This window comes from Aulonocara stuartgranti (assembly GCF_965226115.1).
Source record: "Aulonocara stuartgranti genome assembly, chromosome: 11".
NCBI classification, from domain to species: Eukaryota; Metazoa; Chordata; class Actinopteri; order Cichliformes; family Cichlidae; genus Aulonocara; species Aulonocara stuartgranti.
The window spans coordinates 24,210,525-24,230,767 of NC_138947.1; positions in this window are offsets into that span (position 1 = coordinate 24,210,525).

A 20,243-nucleotide genomic window follows, 5' to 3' on the forward strand; every position below is an offset into this window, starting at 1 on the left:
AGATAAAGAGCTCATATGTTCTCAGTAGCACACAAAAATTATGTTTTGAAGACCAGTGTTATAAAACAATAACGTTAAATTTGGAGATGGGCAGCAAATGTTATCAGTCTCGCCTCTCTAGAACGTTCATAGAAAGGGTCAGTTGAAGAGGATAACATAATTATTTGCTTCTCAAAAACCCCAGATTAAAGCTGTAAAAATTCTACCAATAGCTAGACAGAAACGGTGGCAACCTACTTTACTAACTCTATTTGCTCTGTTTGATCTTGACTGTGTTGTAGACCAGTCAAGATCAAACTCCTTGTAATGCCAGCCATAGTGTGCCCCAAACGCAATTTCATTGTTCTTGACAATGACAATAAATAAATAAATACTAAAATTCAGGCCCTCTAGTTTGGATCCCAAGTGAGAGTAACATAAATGGTAATCAAAATGTTAATGGCTCACACAGTGTCATAGTGTTATATACACAAACCTCCCCTAAAACCTAAATTGTGAATAAAACATAAAAGCACTTGCTCCATAATGCTCTTCTGCCCTTTATTCGATCCCCTCAGCTTCTCTCTTCCCCTCTTCTTTCTTGAATGCCAGATAACAACTTACGTTTCACTTCTTTACAGGTCTTAAATAGAGAAAAGGTTAATTTCTTCAGTGTGTATAGACCTCATTTCAACTGCCAGGGTTATGTCCCTGCCCCCATCGTTAAAGACAACATTTAAATTTTTTAAAACCTACACGTCCTAACCAATTTAAATCCAGCTGATCATTCTACAAAAGCACATGGTGCAATGAAAAATGCATTGCAACCAAGTTTTTAATGGTTGGGAGAAACAGATGCTGGATGAGCAGATGTGTAATGAGGAGAACTTACAAATTTGGGGTCTAAGAAAACTTCTGAGATTTTGTTAAAATTGTGTCAAGTAACATATCCAGGCTGTCTTTGTGAACTTGCAAAGCAGTGTGCTAATCATTTACCCTCCACTCAAAATTGCCTTTTCTTTGTGACAGATCATTTTCAGCTAGGCATTCTCTATCAGTTGTTTGTGGGGTCTCCACTCCTTCAGTTGAGTTAGTGCCTTTGAGACTTTTATCTGATGCCAGTATTGACAGTATTGCTCCATTAAACACCTTAAACACATCCAGTTAGGTTTTTAGGTAAGAATTGGGTGCTAAATTAACATAATGAATAATTACCACTGGTAACACTTGTCAAATTTGCTTTGACAACAAGGGTTTTGTCAATTAAATGTACAAATCGTTTATGGGACATTTGCTGTGTTTTGGCTGTAGTTGTAGACTCAAGTTATACACATATAAAATTAAGGATAGGGTGTATCTAAAAAAACCATCTGGTTTCAGAGTGCTTTAATTCCACAGTTGTTCATGAGAAATAATCAAAACATATTGTTAGAAAGAGGGGATTCGTGAGTTTCACGTGGTTGCCTCCAGACAAGTTTGTGACAGTTTGGGAAGAGTTAGACTATCATATGGACGTACACATTAAATTTTGCCAACTGTATTTATTTATTTTTACGTCATCATACAGCACTATATTCTATGTGCTGTGCAGTGTTTTATCCACCCTGAATCACCAATTAACCTAACAAAGGAAAACTGGATATTCGCAGTGAGAATCTGCCAATCATCTCTTTAAATTTCCAGAGAATGAATGAAAGAATCAGAAGAGCCAAGAGAGTGGGAGGAGAGGAAGCAGAAACTCATTCTCTTATTTTGAGACCGACGGAAACCTGTCTAACTTTTTGACTATTATAAATGGAATCAAATATAAAGGTGGTGTAATTGATGTTATTTCTTTTCCTGCTTAACGCATCTTTGCATTAGAAATGTTTCTAAATCCAATAGTAAAATGGTCAAATAGTTGCATGTGTTTAAACTTGAACTTAAACGTGAAATGCATTCAATTACTGTTTATGTCTGGCAGTGTGCCATATTCCATACATTTGTCTGCATGTGGAAGTTATTGAACATGTAGTGTAGTATCCTGTATGCTCACTAATTTTACATGTAACTGCATGTGCCTGGCTAGTTCTGGCTAGTTGTAGTTGACCACGAAATAATAAAGAGAAATTTCCTCGAGGCCATCAGATTCGGTTTTCTAGGGCTTGCCATAATACTACATGTTGCTCTGTTTTCTATAGGCATTGTCATTCTCATAGTCTTTCAGTCCCTTTGTATCACACACTTGTGCATACACAGGTATACTCACTTACCTATGTATCTCACTTTCCTTTTCTCACTCCTTATCTCTGGCTTTCTAGCAAATATACAACAAGCAGAAAAGTCTGCAGGACATACAAACATATGCGCACAGTGCCTTCACCCAGTCACCCTTACTGCCGCATCTGCACCGCAAACAAGCGTATGGTTGTTATCGCTCTTCGCCATGCTCGCTGAGGGAAGTTTAAGCTGATTCGGTGACAACCCAAACTGAGCCACCCCGGCATTTCCTTACAGCGAGGGCTCTAATCTGCTAGACTCGGGGAGAAACAGAGTGGTCTGCTCTCTAATTCAACAGAGAAGCAAGGCTTGAAACAGCACAATTAAAAAGATACTGCTGTGTTTACACTCGCCGCCCTGTGTAACTGCTGAATGGGGGACATAAACAGCTTAGCTGCAGCCAGTGTAAGTGGCCTGCGCGGGCCTCCTCCTGCTGAATACGAGGAAGAGCTAGTGTATTCTGTCACACCGCATTTGACAGGAATTTGAAATCTGCTGTATTATGCACTGCCCACAATAAACCTTGTGTTGTTTGAAAAGCCGGCATTAGACAGCAGAAAACTGGCATCACAGAAGGGAAATAATTTGATCTTGTCTAATCTGGCTGAGGGGGAAAAATATTGTAATCCCTTCCATGCTCTGTGATTGCATGTGATGTGCATGTGCCTGCTGTCTGTTTGTGCAAGTTTGTGTAGCTTTACTGATGTGGTGCTGTGCATACGCATTTGTTTTCATCCAACACAGAGGTTTTTGAGCACGTAATTCTTTTATTTGGTCCTTTGTGTGAAATTGTTGATATTGCCTTTTCTGTTGATGTTCCCATAGGTTTTTCTCACATAGCAAATAATAACAGGAGAGTGATTTGGAGCTGGAAATCCATCGCGCACACATACACACTCACGTATTTCTGCTCAGTCCACAAGGGGCCCATTGGAGCTCCATTGTAAATGCTTCTGTTTTTTGAGGAGTGCAGATGTAAATCCTCACATTCTCTGTGATATGTCTTTGGCATCCTGTTGTCTCTATCTTTGATCACCTATCTTGTGGGAAATGATGAGTGCTGAGAGCCAGAAATCTCAAACAACAGACACATTCGGCCACTTGAATTTATACCCATCCAGAAACAAAGGACCTGCGTCGGGGCGATTGTTCACCCCCCCCCCCCCCCCCCCCCCAAAAAAAAAAAAAAACAACAACTCAGGGAAGGCTTTGAAAAATCCCCAAAAAACAAAAACTTGTGTTTCATGCAAGCCTGTCCCATCTTTCGCCACCATTGTTGTTCTTCTTTGATAACAGGCTTGAACAAAACCCCACGCTAATCTCACATGCTCTCATTCATTACAATCCTGGATCATAAAAATGGACATTTTTGCATTGTTATTCGACTGAACTCGTGCTTTTCTCGTGCCAGAAAATTTGGTGTTCATTCTTTGCTGTTTGCTGTATGGTTATCACTGCACAGTAGGTAATAGGTGTTGTGAGAAAGGGGCCTTTTCTCACTTTGTCCTTGGAGGGATCAGTAAAATGATCTGTAGGACGCACTCACCCAGGGAGAGGAGACAATCAACAGAGTAGATTGTCTTGTGTACAACGATAAACTAAGAGGCTCATTATTATCTGCAGAGTGATAAACCACATGGATAGTTCAGATATAATGCTTATACATCTGCAGTGCGGTTTGGTCTCATCCTTCAGTCGGAACATATTCCGGTGGATTAAACATGAACTTTTCTTCTGAAATAACTGTAATAATTTTCATTGTATGCACATAACAAGCAGAAAAAGGACTTTTAATATAGCTTTACAACATTTTTGTCTTTTATTCCTTTTAAGGTAAAAGTAAAAAAATATCCCACCCCTATGACTTGTGCTTGATTTTTGTCTTCCTTTTACCCTATGGGGCCTACAATGTTTTATTTTAACACCTATAATGGTGTTTCACTTATTAAAACTTTGCCTATTTTTTAAAAAATACCACAAATAATGGGCACACATTCTTTCAGGCACACAGAAAAATCCCCCAAACAATAAAACATATTTCCTCTCGTCTTGTTAATCCTACATTTTTTGGAAACACTCCAACTGATCTGAAGAGTTGTGTGACTTATTTACCTGTTCAGCCTCTCTGTGTACAGCGTTGTCAACAAGATGTTAGCACTCAAAGGGGAAAATAACTGCAAATATAAACATGCTGAGGTACATCTTGAGCTGGAACAAACCTGCTTTTCTGACAGCTTGACAGTCACCTGAGGGTGAAACAGATTCTGAAATCACTGTCCAACCCAACACACATTGTCTTGCTTTGTCTAACTTATACACACACACTCACACAAACACACACACACACACAGCTGTCCGCACAGGGGCCAAGCCGGAAAAGAGGCCATCTCTGGCTGGGCAGCTGTACGGTCAAGCAGAAATATCTAGATGTTTCCCCTCCAGCAAACTGCTAGTATCACTGGTGACAGATAGACAGTCTGACAGGCAGTTTCTTTCTCTCTCTGTGCCTCATACACACACAGAAACATGCACAAATAAAGCACGGTGATTGACAGAGAGATGGTCAAACTGACAGACAAAGAGGCAGATTCTATAGATTGAATGTCGGATGGGAGATGGACACGAAGACACAGATTTCCTTGAGACACACACATGCACATGCACAAACAGGGAAACACAAGAATTAAGCTTCCTCCTACTTTTTATCCTTTAAGGCACAGACTTCAATATAAAAATCTGGGTGCTATTAAACCAGTTTGCATATACATTTGTCAAATGGTTTGGATATTCCAAAAAATAATAGTAGATGTTAAAAAGTTTACGCTACAATTATGGCACTTTGACCAGCTTGGACACCTAATGCCAGGTTTTAATTCAGATTGTCCAACTTCCAATTATGTAATTCTATTTTCAAACCACAGAGGTCACTGTTGCTTTATATACTACTTAGATTTGACAGGGTCAATGTAAACCTCTTCCCATCCCATTAGAGGTATCTGAGGTATTTTAGGTTTCAAATTCACTCTGGAAAGAGACTGAATTGCAAGGTGGCATTAGTACACAAAGCCTAACTTTAAACTAAACCCAACCACTTTATACTGACTTTGTGTGGTTCAACCTACTACTAGGAATACTGCTGTTTTCCAGGAATACCAATCAAAAAGAAAAATATAAGTTTTAACATTAATTTTCTTTTGCAGCTAAATGCAAGAAGTCCAAATTACAAAAACTGCAAAACAGCAGGCAAAGCAAATAGATTTAATAAAAATATTACAGTAGCAGCTACTTTAGCAAATGGCGAGTAGCTTACACTCAGTAAAGACTGCTGAAGCCCTTGCAATTAACTATTATCAGATCATGTGTACAAAAAATGCATAAGCTGCTTTAATGATATCAAATAAAAGGGACCATGGTATTATAAAATATTTTCCTATCTAGCTGACAAATATAACATGCTCACAAATATGTTTTTTACTGTAAGTTTTTTGTTTTTTTTTTTGCTACTGCTTAGCTGAACAAAAAGAAAAAAAGAGCTGATCCAGTGAGATCAAACACAACCTTTGAAAGACATAAACACAAAACCACTTCCCAGTATGCTTTGCTTAGACTGAAGCAATGGGACACACAAGTGTGTGTGTGTGTGTGTCTGTGTGCGAGGCCTCCATAACTCAGACATGCTGTTTAAAAGTATACAAAGTGTGCAAGTGTCCATGGGACATGCTAAGCAAGTTCAACACACCTCTATACACGCTGACAACCATGCCCACATTTAACACATGAACTGCTAGTGCCAAATGTTCAGGCTCTGCTGGCTTGTTCTGGGGGTTTGCGCCCACATGAGCGCACACACACACACACATACAAGTGTACACACACAGTGTCTCATGGAGAAACTCACTAGAGACTCTGTGGCTTGGCATTCGGCCTATCAACATTCTATTTCCTTTCTGCCCCTTTATCCTGAAGTCTCATTTCCATCGCCTGACAAACACAAAGGCAGTATCCTCCCTGCCCAGTGAATCTGTTTATATAAATAAATAAATCTCCAGTCTGCTGTACATCAATTAATTATCTGTTTCACTGAGTGGCAGACTGTCTCTACCTTACTTTATGTCTGCACGTTTCCTTGCTCATGCACAGACCCATAGAACACACACAGACACACACAGAAACAGTGTCATAGAAAGGGAGGAAAGCAAAAGAGATGGCAGACTGCCACAGTGGCTTTCATTGTGAACTTGTTTAGTCAAAATAACGAGTCGGAGGATTATAAAAGTCTGTAATTAGAAGTTGCAGAGCAGTTGTGCAAAGGAGTGAGTGACTGCATGGCACACTCCTGACTTACCTTGTTAAAAATCCTTAGGGTTAGTTGGCATGTCATTCAGGCTGCAATGCCTTACACCTAGCAGGGGAGTTTTAAGTCATTTTGGCATGTAATTATCAAAGGAACACTTTGTGATAGATGGCAGAGTCTGCGACAGAGAGATCAAGGGAGCAGGAGGAAAAGTAAGCTTGAGACACCTAGTCTGAACCTCATCACAATTAGAGGATTTCTCTGACTTTGATCCAAAGGAAAAGGGTTTTCTTAGCCTTTCCGAAATGATATATTCTAACTGTAACTTGGACACATATGCGCACCTGTCAAATAAACAATTCTAATGAGATGTCAAAGGAAAAACTGAACGCTAACCTTTGGTGATGACAAATGATGGCGTGCTTATGTCAGTGTGCACGGAAAAGGCACAAATAAAGCTTGTAATAGCGGTAATCCTTTACTATGCCGCAATGAGTTATTTACCCAAAGTGTAAAGTTGAGCAATTCCAACAAGTGCTACATGTAAAAATCATATTTTCAGCATGTGTTTACTCAAAATTCATGATTTCTAAAATTCCATGATTTCTTACTGAGAAGGTTGAAAACTTTAGAGCGAAAGTAAAGTTCATTTGTGTCTCTTTGATAAATGTAGTTCTAGAAGATCTGTGACATAGATTTGCCTGTCAATTAAGTCAGTTTAAGGAATAAAGTTCCAACTTTTTGAAAAGACATTATCTGTCTCATAAGTGCCAAGAAACTACTCACTTTTGTGTAGCTCTTAAATACAGTTTTGGCTCCAGATAAATCACGATAACATAGTAAAATAAAACAGTTTGAACACATGACAAGATTTCACAATAATCTTTCAGGGAAAGTTTTTTTCACAGTCAAAGAAATTCTAAATCTTTAGCCCTTGTTTCTACTACAAGTGAATCACTGCATTTCTGCATGTAACACACTTTTGAGCCATCTGTAAATTGCAGCTACCAAAAATACGGGATACATTCTCCCTGACTGCGCATTGCACTGATATTATAAAACCCACACTTTAGTTGATTGTCAATCAGACATATACAGAAAGTCTGCTTTATTCCTTAGACTCTTCAATCCAAGTTACAGTTCCAGCTGACAGCCTTTTTCAGAGTGTTGTTTTGTGTTTTTGAGCTCTTTGTCGTCTATAACAGCAGCTTGGCAGATGGTCTGTTTTGGACTAATTTTTACTTGTCACGAATTTCTCTCTTCTATTGAAGCACAGCATGTTTCATGAGCTAGTTTAAGTAATGCTATTAATACTAAAAACACAAAAAACTAGCATAGAAGCTAGGGTGCTGTTCTGGCATTACAGTAATATTGTTTCCAAGAATACGTGATATCTTATGTGCTGTCAAATGAAATGCTCTTCAGTAAAAATTTCCATCAAATTTGAAGTTGGTGTCTTTTCAAGCATAACCATGATCAAGGCAAATCACTAGCAATGAACTGATATAGCAATGTTAGTTTTCAATGCTTTAGTCACCCTTCTTTTACAAGCAACAATATTTCAACACTGTTGGTTCCCTGCACACATATTTCAACTCAATCAGCATCTCTGCATTGTTATATGCCCCTTACTTCCTGTTGTGGTGCTATCATTGAATTGCTGCCATGCAGAGGAAAGGGCATAATGATTCAACTCAGAGATGCCAGCCAAATCTGTTCTGTACATATGCATGGCATTCCTGTTTAGAGGATGAGTAAATATAGGACAGAGGTTAGTGCAAACACAGACCCTGTGCAACCTTTTGCTCTGATCTGCAACATTTTCACTGAGCGAGCGAGAGCGTTGACAATTCAGTTCAGTTAATACAAATCAGCCTGGGTTGTAATATGTTGCTCCACAAGAGCCCATAACTGGAACTTGTACAGCCAAATATTTTTACCTTTACCTTATAATGTAAACAGAGATTGCTTCCTTTATGAATTGGCTCCATATAAATAAAATGTATTTTAAGAGAATTCCTTCAGTGCAGTTTCCTTTCCTTTCCCTTCCTTTCCTGTTTTATCCTCAAACAGATAAATCCTCAAATTCTGTTTAGAGGAAATAGCCATTTAATGTCAGGATTTATTTAGAATTAAATACAACAAAGACTTTTCTGGGAACATCCCTTTAACAATGCAGGAGAAATGCCAAGCCACACAGAAATACAATACATTACGTTCTCTGAAAGCGATGTGCCAAGGGACAAACACTTACTACTTTTTTCTTCATCCAAGTCATATTTATTTTATTAGGTGTATTCTCCATAGGCTTCATGGTGGAAGGATAGCCATGCACTCAGACACTCACTCACATGCACACACATACACAGACGCACACAACAAGACCCCAGATCTCCACTGGTGCATGTAGTGATTCTATTTTTTTCCTTTTGGAGTTTTTCTTTCTTTCTTCCAAGCAGGGAAGATAACAACCACCAGTAGCCAGACATAATTAGTATTGGAGAGGACACAAAGAGGAGCTCCTAATGACTACAAACATCTAGGTGGTTGACTTTTGTGTATGTAATTGAAAGGGGTTAAAAATCAATAGTATTCAATGAAAACTAATTGCAAGAGGAGAGAGTGGCGAGCTATGAGGCGTCTATTAGGACAGGCAGCAGCACACCACTGTGATTCGTCAGTTGGTTAGAAAAGCGCTCTGAGCAAAAATTGGGGTGAAACTGTGCGTAAAAAATGGCTGAATAAAATACACATAATTCTTCTATTATTTAGTAACTTTCAGGCGACGTGGAGTGATGGGAAGCAGATGGAAAAATAATGTGAAGCAAAAGTCATTGTATCTGAATTTCTGCAGTTAGTGCTGAAAAAGAAGTGATGTCGAACAGGAAATTATTTAAACTTGAACTCTGTTTTTAAAATAAAAAGTAGGAGGCATTGCTATTATAGGAATGTCAGCTAAAGGTGATTTTAAAAATCGTTATCCTGCAGTAAGAGATTTGCATCATCAGATTAGAAGCCTTTTTGTTTAGTTCATTAGTAAAACAAACAGATTGGAGAAGAACCCTTTACATCCATTGCATCCTTTGCACATTCTTTGTATGCATGCGCAAACTTCTTGTAGTGTTTTTGAAAGTGAGCGTGTTAAAATTATATAGAATTACACACCAACAAAGTGTTGGAAAACTCTTCCGACCTACAAACCTACAAATCCTGCAGAATATCAGACATTTACTGAAGTGATTATTCCTATGCAGACTGAATAAACAGGATATCGATGTAGTCACAGTCAAACACTCGGGCCATCAGGAGGATAGATACTAGCTACAGACATCTGCCAAGTTCACAGGGCTGCGTGTTTACACTATGACTGAGTTTAAAGTCTGGAGTAACAAAGGGCTACCACTGGCAAGCAAATTAATGCACTCCTAATCATGGAAATCTGCCATTTTTCTTTCACGCGTGTGTTTACATCAGTAATTGTATTCTTATTAGGTGTTAAATTATGACAAACAAAACTATATTGGCTAATTGTATTCATTTTTTTCAGAGACTCCATATTTTCATTACTTGGTATCCTGGCTCTGTTACACTTCAAACATCACCTGTGGACCTGTACACACATACGGATACATGCAGAGATTATAGGGAGGCCACTGCACAAGAACCATGGCCAGCTCACACTGACCCACTAACATGCACACACAAAATGTCAGTTGGCCATGGTTGTTGGCAGTGGCGTTGCCATAATCTCTCTCTAATTATATACACAGCCAGGCTTACTGTTTTAATGCAGAGACCTGAGAAAATACAACCTGCTAATCTTATTTGCACATAGCGGCAATAACCTGCTGGGAGAGGAGAGGAGAGGAATGGCGATGATTGATTACTGAGTTTATGTCATTATAGTCGGATTGGAACAGTAACGATTAAACCATGAATTTTGGAATTTAAACTGTATATGTATATTTTCTAATTATTTCCCATCTTTTCTTGTTAACCTTTTGAACAGCAATTTGGCATTTCGGAGGATCTTACAAGATCATAAATTCTGCAGCACTTTGTCAATATGTTATGTTTTTATTTCTATTTCAACATAGTTTAGTTATAAACACTAGAGGGCTACATACAACATCAAATCTAGCATAAGAGAAAGGGGAACAGGTCTTAGGTGACAGGCTTCAAGATGGACATTTATATATATATTTTTTTGATCTCATATCTCCATACATCTCTCCCTTTAATCTGAAACACTGTAAATATAAAATATCTGCACAGTTTTCTCTATACTTTCATCTTAAATGCTATCAACTGTTTTGACCCTTGTTCCTAAGACTTGATTTCTGTTTGACTGCAAGTGTGCATTAGTATGCACGCAGTACAAAAACACTGTTGATGTCCACTAATTAAGTTGCATGTTACTGGTTAAAAGTAAGTAAAGTAAATTTCTCCTGCCCATGTCAGACATAAAATATGATTGAGTATCTCTTCTTTATTTACAAAAAAATCCTTGCCTCTTTACCTAAATTCTGTAAGGTACGCTAATTACTTTTAACAATATTATGAATTAAAGTGAACTTAACTGCACTCTGTCTGCTATTGGTAGCTTAGCAATGCACAGCTAAAGTACCAGAGTACTTGTAATTCCTTTCTTTCCAGTCCTAGTTAAGTATAGTGTCAATGACAATATTTCCATTTCGACCGTTCTATATGGAGAATGGATGAGTCTTTGTTTCCACTTGAATGCTTTGTGATAGAATATATTCCTTCTCCAAAGGAGGTGCATTACAGACAGGGTGTCTCTCTGTCTCTCTCTCTCTCACACACACACACACACACACACACACACACACACACACACACACACACACACACACACACACTATGTAAATAATGCATGTGTCTTAAAGGGTTTCACCCCACCACAGCTGGCCCACTTCAATTAGAATGCTTTGCACTCATCTCCCCCTCCTCCTGTCTTATGTGTCCTTTCCTCTGCGTTCCTTGCTCATTCCAGTATATTTGTTTTTCTTCAGTTTGTACAGTATAATTGATTTTCTCTATATGAGTTCTCCATTGTACAGTATCTGTTTTAATTCTATGTTGTGGGGGTCATACATGTAATAATATTTACAGTTGAGAGCATTGTTACAGTAACATTAATTTTCTAATGTTATAAAGTGTTATAAATGATGTTAATGACCTGACCGAAGCACGTGCCTGACCGTGCTGGTATGTGTTTCACTCAAGTTCATTAGTCCTATGTACCTTAGAAGTAAAACAATATTTAAAATTAAATTACTTTCTTCCTTGATCTATTTCTGCTTCTCTTTTTTGCCAGAGCTCCTAAATTTAGCAGCAGCCTTGTGTGATCCTTGTTACTCAGTCACACCACCCTCCTCTTTGACTGTCCCCCTTCCTCCGTCTTTACTTTCACTTATCATACGTGGAGACCTTGGCCTGGTCTAGATTCTTCCAAACACATCTAATTACGCCAATGCCAAGCATTTCCCATCCATCACATAATCTTTCAGAGACAAGGTATTAGCGCTCCCCGTCCCGTCAGCCAATTACTTTCTGCCTTCTGCTTGAGTCACCTGCATTGCAAATGTGACCTTTACTTAGAGGGCTGATTGCATGTTTCCTTGAGTGTGTAAGAGAACGCAGGCTTTTGAAGTGTGTGTGTGTATGATCTTTGAAAAAATGTGTTAAGAGAATGAAATTGTGCTAGTGCATGTGTGTGCATATGCATGCATATGTTAATACATAATAGCCAGCATAGGCTGCAATTGCATGACTTCAGGTGTATTAAGGTGAGTGTAATGTGCAATGTGCATCATGTTTGCATGTTTGTGCAGGTCTGAAAGGTACAGCTACTTTGTATAGCCGTCTGTTTGCATGTGTGTACCCTGATGCGTTTATGTGTGTGTGCGTTTGTGCGTATGTGTGTGTGTGTGTGGGAGTGAGTGGGCTGGGGCAGTGAGCAGACCCTCTCAGACACCCTTCTGACCCCCTTCACCCGCCCTCATGTGATGGGCTGTCGTGAATGTTAATGTTCTGTGATGGCTGTGGAGCAAATAAGTGTTTCTGACACAGTACAGGCTCCCATTACAGGACCAGGCCAAATGGGCTCGCCAGTGCCTTAATGAGCAGACAGATCAGTCAGCCGCAGCCGCTGTACCAGTCCAACACACTGCTTATGCAGGGACGGACCTCAACACCCTTGACCAGACCCAAGGAAAAACTGACTTTAGCTTCTGCCATCTGAAAACCTCCTCAGTTCAGTGTGTTTCTTTAAAACTGCTCACTTAGAGGCCAGAAAAAGTTCTCTGACTCGAGACGAGTTTGAGATGATAAAGGCCTACTTTGTGGAAACAAATACCAGCATTCACTGATAAGTATACTTCTTATTAGTCAATAGCCCATATTGTAAGAAGTGTACTCATCACTGCTTGGGAGTTGGAGTTGAGAGAACTGCTGCTTTGCTGCTACCTTTATGGGAGCTGTGGCTCAACAAATAAATTCAATTTTGGGATTTAGAAAACACTCCTAGATAATCTGATCCATCTCTAGTTTTGCGCTAATTGCTCTATCTAATTTTGCTCTATTTAAATAACTAATGTTTGGATTGGTTGTTCAAAAAGTTTACAGCTGATGTGTACAATCAGGTACACTCCATGTGTTGTACACATTAAAACAGTCACAAAGATCCAAAGATTCCCAGTACTTCTGTGTCCTATAACAGACACAAAATTCTTACTGAACCAGTCTTCCACTTACTTTCTGTCACAAATGTTATTTACAGATTTTATGTCATCTGTATTCCTTTAAAAATATTTATGTATATTAATCTTCAAAGGTTATCCATGCATTTTGGTACGGAGGAAATTTTGATGTCAGTAGTGTCAAATTTATAGAACAGGGTACAAAAACAGAAATTGGGAATACTTGCAAAATATTCCACTGAAAGGAAAACTAGGACTCTTGTCCATTGTGAAGTCCCAGTTAGCTGGGCAGCCTATGGACACAGTCACAACCAGTCCACTGCAGTTACAAGCTTGTGAACAAAGACACTGTCTCTCTCTTCTCCCTCTGGGTTGTCAGGAGAAAGTACATCTTGTAAGTTGAGTCAAACAGTTATTTCAGAGGAAGGTGGAAAACACATCGCTTGGCTGACTCATCACAATTTGGATAGAAAATGAATCTACCCTTCTTGCACTTGAGGAAAGATCATAAAAAAAAGAAATGCTTAGAGGAAAGAAGGAGCAAAGGGTAAAGATGGAGAAGCCAGGAAGCAGACATTACACTTGATTGAGACGCATGGCAGATAAAGAATCACGTAGCGCGTCAGAGCACATCCTCACAGTTGGCCGGGCTGTCTCTCAAAACTCTCCAAATAGTCTAAAGTCGACCTGTTGGAGTTACTGAGTCGTCACACTACATGTTGTAGCCCAGGAGCAATGGGCCCGCAAAGGTGTCTCTTTTCCTCTCTCTGTGGGACTTGTTAGAGGAGCTATTTTGGAATCCACCTGCCTTACTCTAAGTGCTGGAAACACATTGTGAGATTTAGCACACACAGTACTTCATACAAGCCTAGTTTCCAGTCAAAAGCAAAAAGAAACATTGGATTTGAATGTTAAACATTTAAATGCTTTTTCAAAGCAGCAAGTGCAAGAGTAACAACTGGTTTTCATTCATAGCCACAAAGTTACACTTTGTATTGGTGTTCATACAGCTCAGACCTATGCTGTCTTCAACATGTACGTCAGAAATGGCTCCCTCAGATATCTACAATGATAAGATGCGTGTGGTTTGCATGTGAAACGCTGTTGCTTAATGTACACACTTATTGCTCACACACAGAAAAAGCTGGAGCTACTAAAGGATTGTTTGGAGATTTGTGATGGAAATGGAGTGAGAATTTGAAGAAATCTTACTCTGTAAATGGGCCGATTAATTGTTTATGCTTTCCTGCCTGTACCTTAGCCTTGAGGTAGAGGCAGACCTTGAAAGATTCTTCTTGAACTTCTGTAGAACATTTAACTTTCTTCTTCTTGAGAACAACAGCTTCTGCTGAGTGTCAGACAACACTCTCTTTTTGCAATACATGCAGACAGCTGTATACATTACATACCGGGTGCAGTAGGTCTTGCAGAAAACTCTTCAAATGTTAGCGTAAGAGAAAACAATTCTGAAATGTTCAAACAGAGACAGACCAGCAAAACAGTACTTCACAGTCTGGTCTTAAGTTACTTCTGTTTGGGAAAAGCTCATGATTAAGGCACAAAAATTATTGGTAAGGTTGGGCAAATGAAAGTTTGTAGTTGGAATTGCTGATAAGGCAAGCAGTATCCAGAGGTCTCTGACAGCTGATGAACTCCATGCTATAATGGATAATATGTAATAACAATGTATATTTCCCAACATGCCAGTCTGACTTATGGGGCACTTATAGTAGCACTTAAATACAGGTGTCAGGTGTGCACATTCCCATACTGTAGCCAGACATTCAAGTTAAGATATGTGTGTTCACCAGTAATACTGTAGCAGATATGCATTGGGTTAACTTATTTTCAGCTGCAGTCTACACACCATTTGTTTAAACAATGTGTAAACACTAAGATGGCTTTGGACTCCTGCAGGTGTAGATATAATAATGCATTATACATTACTAGTGAAATTATACTGAAAGATTGTATTGTTTGAGATGAAAAAGAGAAAATTAACAACATATATTCAGAGTGAACATCATTGTGACTTGCTAAATGTATTTAGTTAACTACTGTGTGTTACCTCAAACTGCATAGTAAACATGGTGATGATAATAAGCAGTAGATGTTGGTCAGTCTGTAACAACAACAACGGCCCAGCAGAGCGGAGAAATAATGAGATATAAAAATATCCCACACTTTCCACAGCTAACACTGGCCCGTTACTTAAAAAACAAAGAAAGAAAACAACAAAAAAAGACACTTTTCTTTCCAGAGAAACCTGAGGGCCTCATTTATATGTTTTGTATGACCTCCTGAACACGATGGAAAATGGAACCAAAGGTCAGTGTTAAGTCTCCCCTGGCTTTTGTTCTTTAAAACAACAATATTGTATTGATCTGTCCTGAATGATAAACACAAATGTCTTGGTAAAACACAGCCTCTTTTGACCTTTAGCAATTACTTCTACATGGCTTTAGTGGTACTGTAGATGAAAAAAATAACAATGTCCAACTCATTTTCTTTTGTTTTTGTGTGCAACTACACCTACACCTTACCAGAGTGGTAAATTTCACAGAAGCTGCTACTTCCATTATACATGAGAAATGATTGAGATGTTGCAGGATATTTACATTTAAGTCGATTAAATATTAGAGCTCTACTTACTGCTCACCACAACATTGTCACAGCAACAGGATTCCTGGTTCTCAGCTGGGGGAGCGATGTGTGAAGTTTTTATGTTCTCTATGCACTTCAGCTTCCTCCCACAGTTTCGAGACATGCATGTCGGGTTATAAGTGATATCAAAGTGGTTGTGAATATGAAGCACAGAAAATGCTTGAAGTTTAGAGAATACAGTGCTGCATGAACATTTTGTAAAAATGTAACTTCTATTCTTGGGGGCTTTGAGCAAGACTTATTTCAATGCAGTGACACAAAAAACCAACCTATGTGTATATAAGTTTGATTACTTTTTAACTTGTGCTTAGTAAAAATATAAAATATACATGCATGTTCATGGTGACTGGTGACTCTTTCTCGATTAAACTAAGAAAGCTGCCTTAGTAGCTTGACTTTTATGAACAAGATTTCCACTATAGAGATATTGGACATCTCATGAAACTGAGATCTGTTAGGCTTATGCCGGGTTATAAATAAAAATTGTGATTCATCCTCAAGAACTCAGGTGCTTGCATGTAAAATATCTGTTATCTAGTGGTGAGCCTAACTGAGTCTCACTTGTCTGACAGAGTCAAAGTGTGTTGCAGTGACCCACGATTAGATCCTCTTAACCTTTCCTCTGACCTTAACGAGTGTGAGATTACACCCCTGGACTTTTCTGTGGGCGGCTGCAACCATTGCTAAGAATGGTAATGCAACCAGGTAAACCTCCAAATCAGCTCTGTACAATTTATATACTTATAAATAAATATATATCTCTATATGTAGATATACTGTATAGTGATTCTAAAATACATTGAAGAGTAGAGAGTATTATATACCATGATTAGTATTTTTTCATTCATAAAAGTAGTGAATATGAATTTGGGAAAGACAGTTCACCCGTGTCGTCACAGACAGACAGCAGAGATGATGATGAAAAGCAATGCACCTCAGGCTGGAACCTCTTGACCTGTGGAAAGACTGCAGGGAGGTGATGGCAGCAAGGGGCTGATAAAGGGCAGTCACTGGGGCCTAAAGGCACATCCTGGACATGTCGTTTTGGCAGTAGGGGTCTTGCCACAAATACACAAACAATCACACACAGACCATATCTCCAAGCAGTGAAGAAAGAATAGTAGGTGGCACTTCAGCTCCTAAAACAGTGGAGCGTGTGTGTGTTGGGGGGTGGGGGGGTGGGGGTATTCTGCACCTCACCCTTGTGGCAAGTGAGAGATGACAAGACAAACAACTCTTGGATTTAGTCCTGTCATTCACCACCAAACATGGAGCTTCTGGCTCCAAACTAATTTCTGCACTACTCTGACTCAACAAACTTCTTCAGTGCATAGCTCTGTTCTCTATCAATATATTAATTTGCTAAGATCAACCATGCCAAGCGTTCACACCAACTGACATTTAGATGTAATTTAATCCTAATAAAAAATGTGTTTTTTGGAATCATATGATTACACACCGACAGGCTGTTTTGTTTATCGTGGCTTTGAGAGTACCGCTTTAATATTCTTCATTATAATTGGAATTAAAGGCCATTGCATTGATTCTTAAAAGGACTGCTAAGGCAAAGTCCCATACTGCTCATATTTGTATGTGTGTGTGTATGTGTGTGTGTGTGTGTGTGTGTATGCACGTGTGCCATTTCTCCACGCTACCCTTTGTGTGTGGTCATGCTTCACATTTTCATTTAAGCTTTGATCACATTAAAGCTATTCTCACCATATTAATGTTAGTCAATGAATAGATTAAATATTCAATTAAGCCTGATGCAGGCATGTGTGGCAGAGGTTTTGAGACTGACTGTGTGTGTATATGTACGTGTGTGTGCTTGTGTGTATGAGATACAGAGAGAGAAAGAGCGACAGTGAAAGAGAGAGAGTGTGTTTAAATGTGTATGTTGATGTGTAATGATGTGTAAATATATTTATGGCTCAGGGTCACAGTGGTATTAACCTGACCCAGGCTGGTTTTCTCTCTGGGGAAACTCCACAACTGCTGATTGTTCCGAGTTTCTGTCAGCTTTTGTGGGCCTTCTAGCACTGTGGACAGAGCAAGAAGCCCCTTTGAGCTATGCAGGAAGGAAGATCATACAAAGATGAGTAAAAAATGAAAATAAAATAAACAACAGATGCTTCCACAACTTTTATTTTGTTCTGTTTTTCATTCGTAGCTTTGGGGAGGGGGGGCAATATCTTACAACTATCCAGTTGTTTAAGACTCGTGGGCATTTTTTTTTCTCATAAAGTGAGATAAAGCTTATCCCTTGACTCGCCCGCCTCACAGGACGACTACATACTGTGCCCAGTTAAGTGCTGCTTTTACCAAGTGGAGAAGGCATTCAGTAAAATGTCCCATCAGCCAGGCATATGCCAAAGGCCTACATCTTATTCAAGTTTTAAACCTCTAATTGGAAACGTTTAAAAGGCGTTTAAGAGTGCCCTTTCTTCCCTCTTTTCTCATTTCCCATTTAATGTGTTGTGTCAAAGTCTATTACCTCAGTTGGACGTTTCTGTCCCTTAAGTTGAAAAAAAGGGAAAGGAGAGAGGGGGAGGGGGGAGTTGGGGAAAAAAAAGAGAAGCCATCAGCTGAGGTTTGCCAGGTCGATAAAGCTTTTTAGATTTGGAGATGTTTTCAGGGGGAGCCCATTTCCTGCGGCTAAGAGTTGTTAATGGAGCTTAAGGAATTATCTTATGACTCTCGGGTTGAGAGCAGTTTATTTCAGCCCGGGCCCTGCTCCTGTGTCGGAGTGGCTGAATATGCTGCTGTCAGAGCCGCTTAATGAAAAGTAACGCGTCGCTGATTACAGTTTCATTTGGTCTCTATGTAAAAAGCTCCTGTTAATTTACCATCCCGCTCCCTCTGTGCGTTCGTATTTGCCATGGCTGAATGATTTAGTTATAGGTGGCCCCTCTCTCTCACTCTCTTTTTCTCTGTCTCTCTCTCTTTGAGTGCACTGTGCGCACTGGTCTCTCTCCCAGGACACCCCCCCCACTCCCTTCTCTCTCTCTCCCTCTCTTCTGTCTTACTTCATGTCTCTTTCTGTCAAATAAAAAAGCCAGTTGGTTCAGAGGTCTAATAAAATCTGTCTTCATGGTAAATTAATTAAATGTCGGGGCTATCTGATCTTCGGGGATTTTAACTATGCGCTAATTTTCTATCAGAGGCCATGAAAATTTAAATGCACCATTTTGTATGTAGGTTAAACAGGTGTACGTCAAGTCAAATAGGAAAGCATTTTTTTCTCCCCTCCCTCCCAAGTAAAAAATAAGCACCCTCACAACATGTATGCCTTTCCTTGATTTTTATTCTGAGGTTATGTCAACGTTGCTACTCGAAATGCTGCAGGCAAGGTTTTTTTTTTCGGCCCAAGAAAGAAAATAAATAAATAAAAAATACAAGCGGTATATAGAAAATTTCTTTTGTCCGCCGTTGCACTTTCTTTTAAAGGGGCGCGTGGAGGGCGGGGTGATCTCGATCGTTGGTGCTTTTCCCATTAAAATTCATCACCGAAGCCCCTCCACACCACCACCACACCCCACTCCCTCCTCACAGGACAGAGTCCCCGGAGAGCTCCTCTTTCGCCATTACTGTCAAGTACCCTTGACTCCTTTCTTTTTGCCCTTTTATCTACAACAACTAATTCGAGTTCCTTTGCCCTTTTCACTTCCAGACGACGTGAGTGCCTCTTTCGTAAAAGCCCTTTCACTTTTCAGCGGAGGAATCAGCATCCGCGCTGTTTTTCTGCCGGATCCCCCACCCCCGTCTCCAGGAAAATCGAGGGGTTAGTGTCAAAGCGAAAACTCCTCACTTCAAAATTATTTTACGGGCCTCCGTTTTGAACCCATTAAAGGACGTATGGCGAATAACTTACCCTTCTGACAGCCGCATCATGGAAGATGTTGAAATATTTCGATAATATTATCAGAGAGCAGAGAGGGGAAATCAATAGCCCGACATGAGATATGACTGTGAACATCCCAATTACAGCCTGTTTAGAGGGAATTAATGAGGCAGATCTTAGATACTGATATTGTTCTGTCTTGTGGGGATGAGCTGCCTCATTTTCTTCCCGTCATTGCACAAGAGTGAGTGTTTTCTGGGGGGAAAAAAGAGGGTGTGAGATGTTAGATCGTGAGAGTATTTTATGGTTTAGGAGTGATGGGAGTGCTGTTTTAAACTGCAGGATGCTTTTTAAAAGGTTTTCTCCCCTCAGCCTTGCAGCAGGCCCCATATTGCGGGGGAAGGGTTAAGTCATTGTTTTAGATAAAAGCAAACGCAAAAGTAGAGCAGAAGGGGGAACGGCCTGGTTCAGCACCATAGACAGC